Below are 20,581 nucleotides of genomic sequence, written 5' to 3' on the forward strand. Positions count from 1 at the left end.
AATAGTTTTCAAACCACATCAATAAAGTGAGTAAAATGTCACAATAAAATGAGATTAGTTTTGTATCTGAAATCCAAATGGAACAGATAAAGAGGGGCTGAAGTACATTAAGAAAAAATAGAAATTGTACAAGGTGTGGAATAACTGACTAGTAAGGAATGGTGTTTTCTAATCAGTTCCCAAGGCTTGATATTTACATTGCTGCAAAAAACTCAATATTGTGATATTTTTAGAACTGGTCAAATTTTTTTCATTAATCTTTTTTTCTCTATAATAAATGGCTTTTAAAAAAAAATGATTTGTTTGTTTCTTTTTGAGGTTTTTTTTTTTTTTCAGAAAATGGTTTGTTGTGGTCAACATATTCTGTGATTTTGATGAAAATTTTCATTTTAGGTACTCCTGCCGCCTTTTCTCCCTTTCTTATCTTTTTCTGTGGACAAAAAGGGGAGCATAAGAAAAGAGAGAAGGGCAGGAACCAACACCCAAAAACTTTTTAGTTTTTGAAAACTTTTTTTCAGTTTTCACTTAATCAAAAATAAAAAGTGAAAAAATTTGAACAAAATTAAAATATTTCATGTAATTTTTGTTACTACCTCTAGTTATGATTCAAAAGTATTACACTGAAACTTTTGATCAAAGCATTTCTGTATCTCCAACCCTAAGCATTCACAAAATCATGTGTCAAGCCTCAAAATCATTAGATTGAAAAAAAACAAATGTTCCGTTCTTTTTGTTTGTGCGTGAGCCTTTAGGATACACATTTTTTATCTTTTCTCTTGCTACCATGAAGGCTATTTTTTAAAGAAAACAGAGGTGTTTATGTAATTCCATGATTCCAAGAGCTGACACTTTAATGAAAACCAACAAAGAGAGCAAGATTCAAGATGAAATCTATAAGAATTGTCACCAATAAAATGTCTTTTTCATATCTGTAATTCTTGGTAGAATACTAAGTCCATTATTCCTGTGCTGTAACCTTCTACTCTTACTGCATCCATGATAAAACTGGCATTGCATAGGTTCAAATGATTCCAGGCATGTAGTGTAGATAAGTCTGTCACTATATCTTTAGTATTTATATGTACCCCATTATCGTAATATCTGATCACTTCACAATCTTTCATGTATCTACCCATATAAGGTTGAGAAGTGCTATTATCCTCATTTGTTTATAGGGAAACTGAGGACCAGAGAGGCTAATTGAGTTGCCCACAGTCACATAGGAAGTCTACGGTAGAGTAGGGATAGATAAACATCTATCTAAGTTGTGCATCTATAGGTGGCCCAATCCAGCTTCCAGTGAAGTCAATGAAAACACTCTGAAAGCATTCACATTGTTATGTCCAGAAGTCATCAACATTAAAGTCTGTGACAAAGAAATTACATTGACTTCAATGAGAGCAGGACTAAGCCCTTAATCTCTAACTTTTTTCTTATTCTCTTTCCTTGAGCAACTCAAAAGATTCTAGTTTTAGTCGCTCAGAGGCACACATGCTCAGTTTGTGTTGCGCTACACTGATTAACATCAAAGGAGGATCTGGCCTTCTCAGGCCCTTTAGAATTTTGTCTGCATAAATTAAGGAGGATTGGACTTCTAGTCACTGAAAATGTTAAAATGTTTAAAGATGGTAACAAAGTGCATATTGCTGGCATTAAACAATTATTAAACATTCTTAGATACCAGCAGCTGAACAACATAAGTAGGGGCTTTGCGGGTAACTATGTGCAGAGGTTTTGGAAAAGCAATACAAATGTTGTCTACTATTATTAAGAATATTGATGATTACAAGATAAATTATATGTGATACAGAAATTTGTGTAAAGACTCAGTCCAATTGTTATTCAGCACATTGACCAAGCATTACAAAATAATGTGCTAAGCAAACCATATTGAACATCTGTCTCAAAAATGTTTAAATCAATAACAAAAGCAAAGTTTATTTGACTTGTAGTCACAATCTAATTCCATTCCTATATTTTCCACAGGCTAAATATTTGCAATTAGCCATTGATTAATGCCGTAACTAACAAGAAATTAAGACATTATTCAATTTTGTTCAAGAACTGAATGGACCACCCTATAACCACACATATTTTCTGAGGTCAAGAAATAAAAGTTATAAAGCTATATCAAATGCATATTTAAAGACAGACTCTAACAGCAAATGGAGTATTGCTTTGATCCTTTCTTAAATTTCCTCATGTTTGAATTAAGGTTTTATTTTAAATTTGGAGTTTGGTAAATTCAAACAAAAACATTGAAAATACCTTGGGCCAAATTCTCTTCTCCTTTATCCAGGCCTGAAGCCAGAGTAACTCTATCCACTATCCAGTGTAAATGAGAGCAAAATTTCATTTTTCTTTTTCAGTCGTGTTTTCTCTTTTAATTGATGTCAGCCTTTGTATAAGAGCCCTCCTATTTTTTAATGGGGGCACTGGATTTACTCCTTCTCATATCACAAGAACTAGGGGTCACCAAATGAAATTAATAGGCAGCAGGTTTAAAACAATCAAAAGGAAGTATTTTTTCACACAATGCATCTGTGGAACTTCTTGCCAGAGGATGTTGGGAAGGCCAAGACTATAACAGGGTTCAATATAGAAGTAGATACATTCATGGAGGATAGGTCCATCAATGGCTATTAGCCAGGATGGGCAGGGATGGTGTCCCTAGCCTCTGTTTGCCAGAAGCTGGGAATGGGCAACTGGGGATGGATCACTTGATGTCATTCCCTCTGGAGCACCTGGCATTGGCCACTGTCGGAAGACAGGATACTGGGCTAGATGGACCTTTGGTCTGACCCAGTATAGCCGTTCTTATGTTCTTATGTAAAACAATCAGAGTGGGTCAAAGGATCTCTTCCTTTATCTTCACTGTTCGAATAGTATTGTTACCATTAACTGGAAGAACAGAAAAGAAAGGAATAAATTGTTTCATAATGATTTAACACATAACCTAACTAGCTAAATAAGGACCTTATTCTGCCATCCTTACAGATGCATGCAACATGTCCTTTGAAATCAGCAATAATATCCAAATAAGGACATCTTGTAATTGTTTTACTAGACCTGGTTTAAACAAGGAAATTCTTCTGTTCCATGGTAAATTCTGACATTTGGGGTGAGGAAGAATCAAAATTTCCCACAAAATGAAATTTCTGGGGAAAAAATATTTTGGGTGAATCAAACATTTTCATTTACATAAAATTAAAAAAATCATTTCAATTTCACCTTTTTATTTTAATATCTTTGTTTTATATTGTTTTAAAAGTAGGGACTAATAATTATTTTAAAATTATAATATAAAATAATTGGTAATTGGTATTGATAAGTATTCTAATTGATAATTTAGTATTGTATTAATTCCTTTGGTAATTGGTACTTACTTTGCTCATTTGTAAATGGTATTCTAATTGGTAATTGGTAAAGCTGGTTGAAAATTATCTGATGGAACAGGATTTTTTTTTGTTGGCAAATCCTGTTCCGACAAAATAAAAATGTTTCACAAGAATGTGCCAGTTTCATCTACATTTATCAACTGGAAATTACCACCATCTAGTGACCAAACTTGTGAATTGACTTGCAGAAAGATACTGCAGTAATTGGTTTTCCTTTTTCCTTCCCAGCCCCTTGTAAGTTTTCTCTGCCCCTTTCTGATTCCATGTCATTTCCCCCATCATACACACTCCCATTTCAGTGTAAGCTCCCCCCGCCACCGCATCTTTTTCTGTCCCTGCTCTGTATCAGCTTCTGTTTATCCCCCATCTCCCAGCTTGAGATGATCTACACATTATCAGTGTGACAGGGGAGGAAGAACCAGTGAGAAGCCATGCTGGGGGTTAGGAAGACCCCTGACAAGACAAGAGGCAGCAGTACACTTCCAGATTAGAATATTCCTTTTGCAGGACATTCTGATGTTTAATGTTTTGTTCTGATGTGGAAAAAATAAAATCTCAAACACTCAGAATTTCCATTTTTTTGGCCATCTGTAGTAATTGCCAATTGGTACTCTAATGGATTGATAAAAAATAAAATATAAATTTCTAAATGGAGAAGTCATCTTGAGGTGAAAACTTGAAATATTCTGTTCCACTTGACCTTACTGCAATGTTTCTTTGTAATATTTTAAATGAAATGTCAATAAAATCCACACATTTCTGCAAAATGTTTCCATTCTGATAAATAGACATTTTCTAATGAAAAAATGTTCCTTCAGAAAATGTTTAACCAGCTCTAATTTTTACTACACTCCAGAGATAAGCCAGTCTCCAGGATTTTAAATAAAGCCCCTGTGTGGGTGGCTTGCCTGGTCTGTTAACTATCCCTGATTGTGTTAGGTGTTTGCCACATAAATTAATCACACAAATGTGACTATTAGGGTTTGGATGAAATATATTCTGAGCAGTATTCAGCACCACTCCCATTACAAGAAGGAGAAAAATAAACCACAGTTTCCTTAGTTCTAATATCTACCACAGATCTGTTTTTTTTTCTAAACACTTTACCTATTGAGGGAAGAAAGTGAATGGATTACTTTTATTGTTCACTGTTGTCACTACTTTTCTGTAATAATACCTCCAAACTGCTCTGATACAAGGTTGTTCTTCATGAGACATTCTTAATACTGTACAGTAATAATATAACAAAGAAGGTCAGCCCTATTCAATTTCTGTTAATTTCTTTGGGCCACATAAGAATGGCCATCCTGGGTCAGACCAAAGGTCCATCTAGCCCAGTATCCTGTCTGCCGACAGTGTCCAATGCCAGGTGTCCCAGAGGGAATGAACAGAACAGGTAATCATCAAGTGATCCATCCCCTGTCTCCCATTCCTAGCTTCTGGCAAACAGGCTAGGGACATTATCTTTGTCCATCCTCACTAATAGCCATTGATGGACATATCCTCCATGAACTTTAGTTCTTTACTGAACCTTGTTATAATCTTGGCCTTCCCAACATCCTCTGGCAAGGAGTTCCACAGGTTGACCGTGCATTGTGTGAAAAAATACTTCCTTTTGATTTTTTTAAAACTGCTGCCTTTTTTAATTTTAATTTTTTGTATTTTTAAACCTGCTGCCTGTTTAAAGTGCTGCCACAGAGCCAGCGACGGAAGGGAGCAAAAGGGGCAGTGACGTTAAAGCGCTGCCACGGCAAAGGACCCTGCTTAAAGTGCTGCCATGGCAGCGCTTTAATGTGGTTGGTCCTCCCCGCCCCACTCCCCACCCCCGGCCACTGACAAAATGAGCAGCTGCCTCAGGCCAGCAATTTAAAAGGACCCAGGGCTCTGGCTGCTGCTGCTGCTACCACAGCAGCGGCCGGAGCCCCGGGCCCTTTAAATCGCTGCTGGAGCCCCTGGCGGCACAGGCCAGGCAGCGTGGAAGGACTGGCTGGGGGACGCTGACCCTCCCCAGCCCCACCCCTTCCGCCTGAGGCCCCACCCCTTCTGGGGGCCGGAGCCGGCCGCCGTACCGGTAAGTCTTCAGCTTTTCTTTCACCGCTGTTGGTGCCTGCAATACATGTGTTCAGAACAAAGAGATAAGGGGTATACCATGGTACCAGAAAAACAAGGTGGAAAGCTGATTGGTTCAACAGAGTTTCAGATGACATACACAGTTCATTTTACTGTAAGTAGGATATAAAATGATAGCTTTAGGGGTATAAATATGGTAGCACATCTTCTGCATAACAGGAATGTAAGATCATTGCATGAGACAGCTTTCAGGAGACTGGTATTGTCGAGAACCTTTTTCCTGTATTATTGGGTTGTAGCAACAAACCTGACTACCATTGGTTATTTGGTTTCTTGAGTATATTTCATAATGAACCAAAGTGTGGTTAAGCAATCCACTATCCAATTTATCAATACTGTGAAGTTTCACCTGTTTTCAGGCCTCAACCATATATTTTACATGATTTCCATGCTACACCATGGTTCATTTAAAAGCAGGCTAATGATTGTTCCAAAGTTTTGTGAACCTTAGTGCAACTTTTGATGAACCTGGACTAAATTTTAATTTATAATGAATCCCCCAAACCTGGACAATTTAATATCTTTATCCAGGGGAGGGGTTAGGGGAGAGGGAAGAAAGGTTGTGGCCAACTCCTTATTTTTAGAAGTCTTCAAAACAAGACTGGGTGCCTTTCTAGATGATTGGCTTTGGTCAGACACAAGTTATTGGGCTCAGTATAGGAGTAACTCATGAAACTCTATGGCCTGTATTACATAGGAGGTCAGAATAGATGACCCAATGTTCCCTTCTGACCTTAATCTCTCTGAATCTATGAACTATTCACACAGATCTAATTCTCACTGGCAAGACCCTTTAATATCTAAGGACACATAAGATTTTCCCTGTCCAAAGACAATTTTCAAATCTTTTGGCCCACATATAGTTCTCAGTCTGCTCACATACTTTACATTTTAAGCTCACTAGTTATTTTATATTCACAATAGTATGATTGTTTTTAAATGGTGAGTCAATATGAAAGTTTAATTGGCATTCTAACAAGTTTCCAGGTGGCTGATTCTTCAGCTGCAGAGCAACTTGCAGTACAGAACTTAAAAGACATCTCTAATTTCTGTTACAGTCAAAAAATGGATGGGTTCAACATTTCACTTTGAAATTATGTTCTTCTTATGAACTGCTTATTAGGCAATTATATGTGCTGGTTAAGCTAGAACTGGCCAGAAATTGAAATAAAATTATTTTTAAAAGACTCTGTGGTAATACTCATTGAAAGGCCACTATGACTGTGTGGCTGTCAGATAGGATTTAGACTGACGAGATACACAGGTAATCAGAATGAACTGACAGGAACATTTTTTCCATGGTTTCATTCCGAGGGGACCTGATTAGAGAAAATATTGCGCTTATTACTTTTGAATGAACATTTTAACTAAGCTTGTCTAGAAAGAGAATTACATGTGGCATTACTATTTCAATCATCTATAAACTGTAAAATCTAACTAAAAAGTAGAAAATCATCATTTCAAGGCTTATCATTTCCGCAGACCAGTCAGCCAAATGTTTGTATTCCTTACAAGCTGAAAGTACAATTACTAAGTTGTGACAAACTATACAGCTGTGATTATCTCCAGTGCTTGTGGACAAGAATCATACAAATTAAAGATGGAAACGAGATATCAGGTCATCATTTTCTTCCCACTTCCATGCAGGTTTGTTCCCTCTGATCTATTCTTAAATGTTAAGACTAGTCTTATGATAATGATCTTCCATTTTAAAAGTTCCTGTCACCCAAATGGATCCCAAAGCACCTTACAAACCGACTGCACATAACTGATCCTTTATTCTTTACATAATCAAAATTCTCCATTCATTCACTAGGAGTTTTGGGTACATACAGAATAAAAAGCTCATTACTATAAAACTGACCTACACGAAAAACATTTGAGAACATAATGTAGTCAGCAAACCTACAATGGCAATGGAATGGATGAGATGAAGCACTATGTCTATGAGTCTTTATTGTCTTACATTATTATTTGAGGACTTTGTGTGTTTGTTAGGTTATTTTCACTGACTTTTGTGACAATGCAGTGAAAACAGAAATAAATAGAATTTAAAATTAATTAGCCTAACTCTGTAAACTCATGATTGTCTGTCCTGTGAGCAGAAGTTATTGCATATTTATAAAACGTTGGGTTTGACTCTTTTTATTCACAAGTTTTATACAATATATATCCATTGACGTTTATATATGTAGGTACTTGTCTGGCTCCCATCACCATGGTGTCTGAACACCATACTCAACAAGGTTTACACTGATGTAAGTCCCTTAAATCAGTAAAGCAGGCCCTTATTGTTTGCTGTGAAAAGCATATCCTGGCTTAAGATGTCACCAGAACTCCCAGGGGTCCTTTTGCAGGGGCAAAAGAATGACTGACAAGTGATAGAAGCACCACTGCCACACCGAGTACTACTCATTTGTAAATGCTTGCAGGGATAGGTCCACTGATGTATTCAGCACCCGGAGCTTTAGACACTAACCCACAGTTAATGAACAGAAACAGCATAGAAAGAGAATTTTGTAAAGCTGGGCTGCAACTCCCACCTCCCATCTGCAATTGTCAGTAAAATGCCACCACTCGCTTTGAAGTATGTTGAGATGCCACTACTGAAGAATATTTATTTATTAGTCATAAATTAGTTAGGGAAACTGAAAAAAATAAACGAAAGTGAAACGAAGTAAACAGACTAGTATTAGAGGCAAATTAGCAGAATTAGCTGATTGCCTAGGGCATCGTATGGTAGATGGATTATAGGATGAGAATCAACGAATAAAAGCCTAGTTGCTATTCCACATTTTGCTAATTTATTTAGACAATTTCATTTCCAAGAACAAAGAGGTGATTTTGATTTCTTTTCAGCACATTTTTAAGTATATTGGGCTGGATTGTCAGCTAGATTAAATGAGTACACCTTCACTGAAGTCAGTGATGCTATGCCCATGTACACCAGCCGACAATCTGGCTCATTATTTTTGATGCTCCATCTCCTTGGAAGCAGGTGCCAGCCTTATGATGGTGAGCACAGCTGAGTGTGTGAGCTAGATTGAGATCAAAGAACAGAAGGCAAAATCTTGCACCAGCCAGAAATGGGAGGAGCTGTGCCTGTGTGGAATACAAAGATAAGCACCTCAGAAAATAGCAACCCCATTCCCCATCTGGAGTAGCTGAACTTGCTTAAAATGGCTGCTGTCTTCTGGAGTTTGGGAGCCACATCTTGGCAAAAGGAGGCCTGCTGGCCACTGCTACTCTGTACCCACACATTCCCTTCCCCCTGCAAGCCAAGGCTCAAACTTGGGCCCCAGTCAGGCTCTCCTTGGGCAGAAAGGTCTCTTCAAGTGGATCTATTTGCAGAACCAGGGCTTAGAAAGCACAGAGGGCAGCTCTGGGACATTCATGTACTGCTGAAATTTGTACAAGATGCGGCTGACAAATCCACAACTGCAGTGACTCGGCACACCCACAGTGTTCTTAATGTCTCCTTCAGTCTTCCTTCCCCACACCACATACTGACACTGAACTGCCCCCAGAGTGAGCCTAATTTGAACATTTACTTTCTTTCACCAAAATATTTTTTTATTCCCCACTCTCGCTCTAAAAAAAGCAGTTTTTAAAATCATGATTTTTGCTCAATGTAATGCAATAAAAAATCATGATAAGGCAGTGGGAAAAGTTTGATCTTTCTGGCTGATTTGTAAAGTCAACAAAAATCAAATTTCATCATATTTGCTTTACATGCAAAAAAAAATTCCAGAGTTTTTTTCACAGATATTGTAGATTCAGCAAAAACACATAAATATTGTTTGTTATCGCTCTGATTGTCAGTGTGCTTCCTTTTAAACAAACATAATTCTTCTATAATAGTTTCATTGGAGAATATGTTTTGCTTTCACATGCAAGTTCATTCTCTTTACTCTGTCTATTTACAGTTTGTGCACGCTGTCTGATTACGTTAGGACTGTCATTCTGTGCTGCCATTATTATCTGGATTGTTTTGTTAGCTCTATTGCTGTTAGACTCATTATTTTCAGTCTGCTAAATGTCCTGACCTAGATTTGATTGCCTACCAGGTTACTCATTATTTAAATTAACTGATAGACCTACATCATGCATTACAGCCTCATTCCTTGAATTGGATTGCCTGCTGATTCCCCCCTCTAGATGATTGATAGCTTGAACGATTGTCATTTATAAAAAAAAAAAATCCAAATCTGTATTTAACTCTTTATTTTCGTCTTTAGCTTAGGATGTGTCTTTGCTTTTAGGGACAAATACTAATCCCATTGAAATCAATGGCAAAACACACGGTGCCTTCACTGGAACAAATATTAAGAGCTTAGTATACTGCTTGTAACACTCTCTATTTAGGTATCCTAGAGCTTTTGTTTGGCTATGAGGTGCCCTTTGCCAACACTATCATTTATAGTACATGTTGCCTAGAGGCCCCGACTAAGAATGTGGACCATTGTGCTAGGCACCATACATTTAGGGCTAGATCCACAAAGGGGACTTAGGCTCAGCATTGCAATGCTTAACATTAGGTACCTTGCCACCTATTGGAATCCTCATCTCTGAGTTAGTGCCCAGGCTCCTTATCCAATGCATGAGAGTTAGGCACCTAAGAATATTCCTAAGAATAAGAGCAGGGACTGGAACCTGGACCTTTCAGAGAAATGTATTAATCACATAAGGAAAGTGGTGATTTGCACCTGTGTCTCCCAAAGGCTAGCCAAGTGCACTAACTACTAGACAATTAAGTGTCCTCTGAGGGTAAGTCTGCACTGCAAAGAAAAATCCATGGCACCCTGGGTAAGAACCCAGGTCATTTGACTCAGGCATGTGGCACTTGGGCTTCAGAGCTAAAAAATAGCAGTGTAGTTGTTCCTGCTTGGCCTGGAGTCTAGGAACCCACAATGGCTTTCAGAGCTGGGCTCCAGCCTGAGCCTCAATGTCTACACTGCTATTTTTTCACCCTGTGAGCCTGAGTCAATTGACCTGAGCTCTGAGACCTGGCACTGCCGGCTTTTCTTTGCAGTGTTGACATATGATGAGAATGCTTCCTGGATCAGGCCCCCTGGATGTGATAATCAGAGGAATGTCTACTTTGAGGATCCCACTGAGTCTTAGGTACCAGGCATCAGGATTTAGGCAGCTTTGTGCATGCGTGCTAGCAGAAATTGACAGGACTTTACCAGTGAAAATATAGGGGCCCAGGGAATTTAGGCTCATACCGGATTAGGTGGTAGATGAAGGTGGGGAAGGGGGCAGGGGTTTGAGGATCTAAATTTTGGCATAAAGCGGGGATCTCAAAGTCCCGGCCCGTGGGCCATCTGTGGCCTGAGAACCTCCCCACTGCAGCCCGTGGAGAAGAGATACATGCAGCCACGCAACCAGCAATGTCTGCTGCAGGCGCCACCCCTGCACCCCCACGCAGCTCCCGTTGGCTGAGGGAGAGGGACAGAGATATACCATCACTCGTTGCTCGGGAGAGTCAGCCATGGAGGCAACATCATTAGCTGCCAGGCAGAGTCAGCCTTCGAGGCAGGATCACTTTTTTCCACAATGAATATAAACAAGTCAAAATACGGAACACAACTCTCTGATGGCCACCTTGCTGCAATCCTGAAGGTTTCAACTGCTCAGTCACTGAGGCCAAATATCACCAAACTGGCAGAACTGAAGCGTTGCCAGGTGTCTGGCAAACACTAAAAACTCTCTGGCAGGCAAAGAATTGTATCAAGTTGTACGACAGTTTTATTATTCCTAAGAAATTCAAAATAAAAAATACAATATAAACTTTTTCTTTTCTGAACACCATCTTCAGTGACATTATTGGCCCACTGGGAGGATTTGAGGACTGGCCCTGGCCCTAAGGTAAATTGTGTTTGAGACCCCTGGCTTAACGTATCAGTTCGGCACATAAAACTCTTTGTGGAGCTAGTCTTTACATAATAAGAGACAGAGCCTGCCCTGAAGAGTTTGTACAATCTAAGGGCCAAATTGGGAATCTCTTTTTCTCCCTGCTATGTAACTGCTCACGCAAGCAATCCCCCTGGGGTCTGTGCTTGGGTGGCTAGCCTGAGCTTCTGCCCATCGCGCGACATCCAAACAGCTGGGTTTAGTGAGCTAGCTCAAGTGAAGCTAGTGCAAGTCTGGGAAATATACTCCGAGCTGCACTATAAACATATCCTTATTTTCTTTACCAAGAGATAATACTGTGCAAACGTTATATAAAGTAAGAAGCAAATTAAGAAAAGTCATAATCATTATCTTCGAATTATATTAAACTGCATGGTATTGGAATTGTTATCGTTAGTGTTGTATCCAGCTGGCAGTCATTTTGCCTCTTCAAGGTCAATTGTTAAATGGTTGCAGTCATTGTACAGTGGTTTCTCCCCCTGGAATTTCTTGTTTTACAGCAGTAGATATGTTTTCTTTGTCTCTGCCTTGATGGTCACTTCACCTCTTTTTTCCCTGAAGCATTTATTTTCTTGGTTTTAGTTTGACAGGTTTGAGCAAGGTTGCAAGAGTTCATCTTATTTACAGCTACTCTGGGGAAAAAATCATTTTTTTCATATATTCAGGAATTAAACATCTAAACGGGTATGTGCAGAGGTTAGATTTCCAGTTCTCCATTTGCCAATAAAACTATTTCTTCTGAAGATTTTGACAAGACATTGAAGTAAAAACAGAAATAGAATTTTTATTTTTTCAATTGGGTATTCAGAAGGGATGAAATTCACCATAACTGTAAAGATCATAGAAAGCCCTCTACACATCAGAACTGCTGCAGTTTTGCTGTATGAAGTAAGGACAGGTATGGAATATGCATACAGTCAGACTTGCATGTGCATATCAGATCTAGGCTACCATGGCTCTATTTCTGCAAAACACTTAAGCACATGCTTAAACTTAAACATATGAATTATCCTGTTCCTATTCAGCAAAGCACTTAAGTACATGCTTAACTTTAAGCATGTGCCTACATCTCTTTTTCTTCAACAGAACATAAGGATATACTTAACATGCTCTAGTTCTTTGTTGAATCAAGAACCGTGGTAGCTCCTTGTACATAGAGGAGAGGAGGGGAGGGGAAGGCATGTGCAAAAGAGCAAGTGTATTGCCTGTTGGTGGATTGTAGCTGGTAGCAAGAGAGCATAGATAAGGGGGTTATGAGAAGTATATATTTATTAATAGATAAATGTAAGTGATAAGAAAAATGAAGAGGAAAATTTCTCCTCGCCAGCGCACTAAAGCTGAGGTTAATCCCTCTGGTAGCACAAGCCTATATATCCCAGCCCCAGAAGCACTTTTGGTTGTTCCCTCCCCTCCCCCTTCCGAAGTATCAGGAGTTATAACAGATCACCTCTGGTTGTTGTGAGAAGTGTTCCTGTGCTGACACAAGGCCTGATCCTGTCAACAGCAACTATCCACAGTCGTAAACACTACAACTGAGTGATCTCCTTGACACCCATGGGATCACTCACTCTGGTAAATATTCAGTTATGCTGGTAAATGCTTGCAGGATCCAGTCCATAATCATGTCCTCATGGCTTCCAAACAGGAATCATAGGGCAATTATGTTTTATACTGTACTATTTCCATTGTCTTCAAAATTCTTGAATCTATTATTTTGAAAAATAAGAGTGTTAAAGCTGTTAGGAACCACAACAATAAAAAAATTAAGAGAAAATGGAGGAGAAAAGAATGCTAACTCACTACCAAGGCAAGTGAGAATGTGAATACTTGTTAGATACTGATTACAGCGGTGCATAAACTATCATACCGTTTCTGCACAGCTAGGGTACAGACTGCAGAATTAAACATTAATACTAAGCCTCTTATACTGAATCCTGTGTCTCAAACTGTGTACATTAGAAGGGTTGTCGGAAGTCTAATTTTTCAAGGAAAAATGTTTTAAAAATTAAGCACAGTCATCAATAAATCAGCCCAGCTTAAACTAAAAATAGAGGGTTTGCACATTCTGACATTTCAATAAAAACATGGATATAAGAATAAAGGTTTTACAAAACTATGTTCTAAAGTAGTCAACTATTTTTTTCATATAGTTCATAATTATTTTTTATACTGGAGATTTTGATTAAAGGATTGTAACCAGTTGTGTAGTTCATGGATTTGTATCAAAGTTGATACTGTACTAACATTACAGTAGATCTTATTCTTAGAATGTACATGTCAAATTACAGCTTCAGAATGCTTCACCAACATTATCCAAGGAACCCTCACAATGGCTCTTTGAGGAAAGTTTATGCAGATGGAGAAACTGAGATACAGAAACATACTTGAGTAAGAGTAAACAGTGAGTCGGGGCCAGAGTCAGAATTAGAACTGAAGAGACTCTGACTCCCAGCCCTGTCCTCAAACCACTAAGGAATGTGTTCTTTCAAAAGTGCTTTTTAAATTTGATTAAACTATTTAAAATCTTCATTTGAAATGCAAACAGTATATGCATTACTCTAGATTACTCTGTTATTCTCAGAAAAATCTACCTGTCGCAGTCACATAGGGCTAAGTCCTGAAAGATGCCAAGCACTTTGGCCCTGATTCAGCAAACAATTCATGCCAATGGGACTACTCCCATGCTTAAAGTTAAGCACATGCTTCCATGTTTTGCTGGCTCAGGGCCATGGTGTTCTGCACCTTGAATCAAGCCTTTCAAAACACATTTTAATATCACATGTTGACAAGTACAACTAGGATTTTTAACAGGATATTATTTAATGCAGAATAAGAATTCAGATGCCATAATCCCAATTCTTAGGTTGCACTGGGATTGCTCTGTGCCTCTCTGTATTGGCCAATGAAATCATTTTCAGCCAGCTTAATTTAGAGCAGCCCTAAGGCTGCGGTATACAATAGCAGCCCTTGCAGCCTCTCCTGGCCTGCACTAAGTACTCCATAGCTGCGGGCCTGGGGCAGCTTTGGAGACTCTGTACATTATGGTAATAGACTAAAAATGTTCTAATTGTTGACTCTAAGGTGAGACACATTGTTTGGTATTCAGTAGGCTTAGAACTTGTTTGGTGCTTCTTTCTCTCTTTTTAAAGATAACAACAAAAGAAGAGGAGGGAAAGGGATGATTACTTTTCAGATACCATCACAATTTCTCTTTATCTGTTCCATGGGCTTGGCTCAAGGTCACAATTTTGTTCTGATAATGAAAACTACTTAAATGAAATTGTCACTACCTAATCTGTTTTCATAATTAAAATATTTATTTTTATCACCCTTTCACTGTTAACCCATTAATTCAGCAACCTGTTTTAATAATGTATGTATTGATTTTATCCATCTGTCAGCATTTCTTAAGCACCTATCACCATAGTATCTGAGCATGTATATGGATTATAACAAACAATGAGAATTGTCCACAAGGGCAGTCAATTTGCTTTCCTACTCAGGAAGAGGGAGGCTGTTTTGTTTGAGATGTCATGTTTTTGTCATGCTCCCAGTTTAATCATGGACTGTTGCATTTGAACATGATGGTGGATTTTCTTCTGCTGTGGTTCTTTGGGGAATGCTAGAGTGAGGAGGGGTGTCTTTCAACCTGTCTTGAAGATGGTTAAAGTAGGATTTCCCTGTTAATCTTTGTATGAGGGTTTTCCAAAGCCTTTGGTCCATTTTTTATAAGACTGTACTTTAAAATTACAGTGTACCTTGACTCTAATCAACAGTGTGCCTGATGACAGTAGCTGTCATGGTGGGACCCTGATGGATAGGCAGCCTAAATTAACATGGGCTAACCCACTGAGAGCTTTGTAAATAAGAAATTTGAAGCTGATTTGGTAGAACATGAATAGGAGCACTGCAGGGACATATTCTTTTTGACTCACTCGTCCACTTAGGTGATGGTCAATTGTGTTGTAGCTTATCAAGTTCTTGTCTAGACTGCAGTAGAATGAGTTGCAGTAGTCTGGCCTGGAGGTAATGAACCCAACAACATCTGAGATGAATTGTATCCTTGGGAGCTAGATATGGTAGAGGGAGTTTTTGATAAAATGCTGGTTTTGAATTTTACAGGGCCAGTGATGAGTCCATCGTGACCAAGACTTCATCCTATCATAATTGTCTGAGGATACCCATCTTCAAATAATGTTTACCTGTTTCTGAACATATTGACTTCTACCAATGCGAATGAGAATCATTTGTTTTTGTCCTGGTGTCAGGGCTAGGTCATTGGCAGCCAGACCTACTGGTCAGAGCCAGAGTCCACAGTCAGGAACCAGTAGTCAGCTGGGTCAGGATACCAGGAGATCAGATGCAGGAGACAAACTGGACATCAGAACCACAAGTCAGTAACCAAAATCAATCTGGGTCAGGATAGCAGGAGCTTAGAGGCAGGAGACAAACCAGAGATCAGAACCTCAACAGAGGTCAGAGGTCAAAGCCAAAAGGTACATACTCCAGAACAGGGTGGATCCCAGTTGTTCAGACAGCTTCCTGTTCCTGTTGCTGTCTTAAGTAGGGCCAGTAGGCCAACCAGCTGCTCTGGGACTCCTCCAATAAGACATTGGGGTGGAGCCTCAAATTGGGGCTGGGCTTCATGGGTCCTGGGTCAGAAGTTGTCAGCAGGCTACCAAGTGGAGTGTTGAAGTGTGGCTACTCCTATAGACCTGGGTTCGAGCCCGTGGGTCATGACAGCTGGGTTCATTTTCATTTAGCTGTTCTTCATGCAGGTTCCCACCTCCTTCATTCACTGGCTGCAGGTTCTTTGGGGCACTGTCTTTTTATTACATGTGCATATAGCATCTTGCACCATGAGGTCTTGATGTCTGGCTAAGAACTCTAGTAATACTAATAATAAGTGTACTGTGATATTTATAACATAATGCTACCAACACCAAAAGAAAAGGGTACATAAAGATGCATAACATCAACTCAGTGCTGGCCTCACAGCACAGGTCATCTCAAGATATCCCTAAAAGAGGAGGGGGAAGAGAGATGAGGAAATACCAGTGGACAAGCTGAGTGAGGTTGTGCAGCTGAGGGGTTGCAGTGGAGGAGAGGGGCAGGATAAAGGGGCCAATAACCAATGGTGATGCAAGAAATGTGAAGATCGAGAAGAACCCAGGTTTGATCCCTGCAGCTGACAACCCACCCAGGGGTGTCACCACTACAAATGGTGGCCCTTACGAGGTTTGAACTTGGAAACCTCTGGGATGTGCTTCCCCAGCCAGGAGAGATATACAAGCTATGCCTACTTGGTTTGGCACTCTGGGCCTGATCCTCCTGTCCATATTGGTGGCACAAAGCAGCCCTAAAGATAGCCAGCCATCTGAGGATTAACCTACTTGGGGGATATTTGGATGCCATGGAGGTTCCAGAGCAATTTCTATGATACTCCTCTTCTTGATCCCCTTGTGCAGGAACATGGTAGGGGGGGAAAGGGTGTGATTGGGGTATCTGGGGTATCCCTGTAATCTCCAGCTTCTTGGGGCCACAGGTAGCTGATGTAAAATAAAGAAACTGTATGTCTTATCTGATTTGCACTGGAGACAACAGCAGTACAACCTTTTTGAGTTGCATCAACTCCTGCCTGGCCACAAGTCAGGATTTGGGATCACTCCCTGTTATGTAGTTTTCTAGTTTGTTAGAATTTACACTGCAGTTTTGCAGTCAGACTCGGGCATGTTGCTTTTGGGATTTTCCTTTCCAGTCTGCTTTTGCTTTTCAATTCCAGTTAATTAAAAATGGCTATTTACTGATGCAGGCTGACAATCATAATACAATATTGTGAAATCTGAGCATGCCCAGTGAGACCAGCAATATCAATATGTAGACAAAAGATTTCAGAAGCAAACAAAAAATAGAGATGAGTCCAAACTCCATCGGCTCAGTCCTGACAAGAAGCATGGGGAGGAAGAAGCAATTTTTTGAGATATTAGAAAGAAAGAACCACTGACATTTAACAACAATCTGGATGTGTGGGGAAAATGAATGAGAACTCTGGTATGACAATAAGGTTATGAGCCAGATGATTGAAAGGATTAGAGAGTTATTAATCCAGTATATGATGGTGCATTTTACCAATGATTCTCAGGTTACCCAATCAGCTGCTCAATCTATCCTTCCATTTAAAGAAAAGAATATTAGGTTTCCAGTCCTTATGTCTGTGAACACATTCTTCTGAAAGTGAGATGACGCAGTGCTGATGTCTCAGACAGAACGGAAAAAATAGGTTTCAGGCTAAATGCTGCCTCTGTCCCCACTGCCCACCCTCCCAAAAGTCTTGTATCCAACAAAACAACTCTGATTCTGTTTCTTAGGTAGAATGTGGGATGAGGTCACTCAGGGAAACTCTACATGTAATGGGAGTGTGTCACATTCCGGGGTGCAATCCAGACAAGTGAGGGGTTTTGCCACCACCTGCCCTGCAACCTTAGGTGCCTCACAATGCTTTGCCATTGTAGCTCCCAACCTGGGCCACTCACAAACAGCCTACCAGCATGCAGGTGACACCCTGAGTGTCTGTGAATAGCTACAGCCCTGAATGTGACATTGGCATAGCTTCGCTGTTGAGTGGCACCCCTAGGGTTATAGGGAAGACAGTGACACAACCTCTCACTGATCTGGATTGCACCCTGGAATGTGACAAGAGTGGTTCAGGGAAATGTCTATAGACATGCACCACTATAGACCCGCACGCATAAATAGGGGCTGTATCAGGTATTAAAGTTAGCCATGGCGGTAGCAGTAGAGGTTGAGTCACTCTATCTCAAGACATCAGGGTGGTTTTTCCCCCTCCCCTCCCCTTTCTTAGACTTACAGGGCAGCTTGCCCCTTTAAGGCCTGGGAGTTGGGAGGCTGCCTGGGGATGGCCAGCCCCATTCCATTAGCCCTGCCCTGCCACATCTGGGCAGGGTGTGGGGCTTAAAAAGAAGAAAACCTAGCAGTAGGGGATTGAAAGGGAAAGGCATGTAGACTTGTTGCTTCAGTCTGTGATTTTTTTTAGTGTCTAGCAAAGTTATGAATTTAAGCTCTGGACTGAACAGGGACACTGGATTTATGGTTTATTACAACAATCTGTAATCCACTAACAGCCTCTTTTTCTCCTATGATGACTGCAGCAGTGTTAACTGGCCCCTCTACCTTGCATGCTCCCTTATAATATATGCTAACTACTTATGCTAAACAATTATTTCCACCAGCATTTAGCTAAGATGCTGGGATCACCTTTCCCAGATCTGAAGAAGATCTCTGGATGGCTCACAAACTTGTCTCTCTCACTAACAGAAGTTGGTTCAATAAAAGATATTACCTCACCCACCTTGTCCCTGTAATATCATGGGACCGACATGGCTACAGCTACACTGCATGTACTCAGCTGTGTCAATCTGCTACTATCCATTGGCTGACTGTAACCAGGAGCAAGATATTTTCTTTCTTGCTCTTACCCTGTCTGTGTCCCCATACATTAAGGATGTTTCTCAAGCAGTACAAATATGTGTGAAATCTTTTGATTGCCTTTGCCCTGTGTGAAAAGGCATTGTACACACTGTCCTTGACCAGTTATTGTTATGCCTTTTCAGCTAGTGGATGAATTCTCAGAGCAAAAGCACAATTGATGATGGACTCTAAGGAATGTAATTTGTAGAGGATGTGTACCTCGCCTTGTCATTGTATGTCAGAAGACTGCAGAATGCTCTGTCTGTGAGCTGTATTTTCATGTTATATATGGGCTACATTCTTATTAACAGCCACAGATTCTTATGGATTTGCTGTATCTTTTCCCTGTTTTCAGGAATCTTGTTTTTTTTGGGCTGGAGAAAAATCAGCACATACTTGTTTCATTCATAAAGGTAATAATCACAAAAGAGTCAGCTGTATCACAACCACCATTATGCCTGCAAGATGTATTCCCAACTCTACACAGTATAACGGCACACAGTAATATCTTCCTTCTCTGCTGCAAGAACAGAAATCTACAGGGATTTGCCATAAAATGTGCAGAATTTCTGCAGATTCGCTTCCCAATAGCTGTTTGATTTCTTGGCGAGGACGATGGGGGAAGAAGCGCGGTACATTTTACTTTCAGTTGTCCTTGTCTAAACACTTATTGTTTTAATTCCAGATACAGAGAGATATACACAGATATTTATCAGATTGTTAAAGGGAACTTCTTCTGCTGGTGGAACAAAAAAATCATGTAAACTGCACCTTGAAGTCTAACCCTTCTTGAGTGATAAAACAGTAAGCATCACTTTCACTAATCATCTTAATTTCAATAAGTAAATCAATAGCTAGAGTAAAATAGACCATTTGGGGACTTTTAGCAGGGATGTCTAGAAACTAAAACACAGTAGCCATACAGTGCTTTTGGAAGACCCACAAAAAACTCTAGCATTAAGCCTAGATCATCAGCCGCAGTACTCCTAGGGGTGCAAAGGAATATTTACTTTTCACTCCCCCAATACTCGGTTGTGGTACAGTCCTCTGACATAAAATACATTAGCCTGAGGAGGGACATAGCAACATGTGGACTATGGCCCACCCAGTTAGCACCCATGCCCACCCAAATCTGAGCCTGTGTGAATGCCATAGTTAAGTCAATTTATTAACAGACTTTTTTTTTTTTTAACTATGCATCCTGAAGGTGGGAACTCAGGAACTGGACAAACAGGTTTAATACTGCCAGAGGCAGAGCGGTTCGGAGCTTCACTCCAGCACTTGAAATCCAGAACAGAGTTATGCTCCGTCACTTCAGAAAGCTGCACTCTGACAGCTCTGCCTTGTCATTTTGTGAGCTCTGCTCAATTGGTGCTGGCTGCAGCACCCCACTGAGTGAGCAGTACAGAGTGGAAGGAACCAGCAGCTGGGACAGGCTTGGAGGATTCTGGGCATGCTGGAGTAAGTGCAAGTGACCCCATACAGGGGTGGTGGGGGGTGGGGTGGGGGGGTGGCAGTGCTCGCTGCCCACGTCTTGCTGGTCAGGGTCTACTTCAACTGCAGCCTGCTTGTCCCCAGCTCACAAATTGGCCCCAGTCTGGCTGCCTTTTACCTGCTTTTCAGGGGGGAGGCAGCAACAAGGGCCAGGG

The sequence above is a fragment of the Lepidochelys kempii genome, chromosome 11 (genome assembly GCF_965140265.1).
Source record: "Lepidochelys kempii isolate rLepKem1 chromosome 11, rLepKem1.hap2, whole genome shotgun sequence".
NCBI classification, from domain to species: domain Eukaryota; kingdom Metazoa; phylum Chordata; order Testudines; family Cheloniidae; genus Lepidochelys; species Lepidochelys kempii.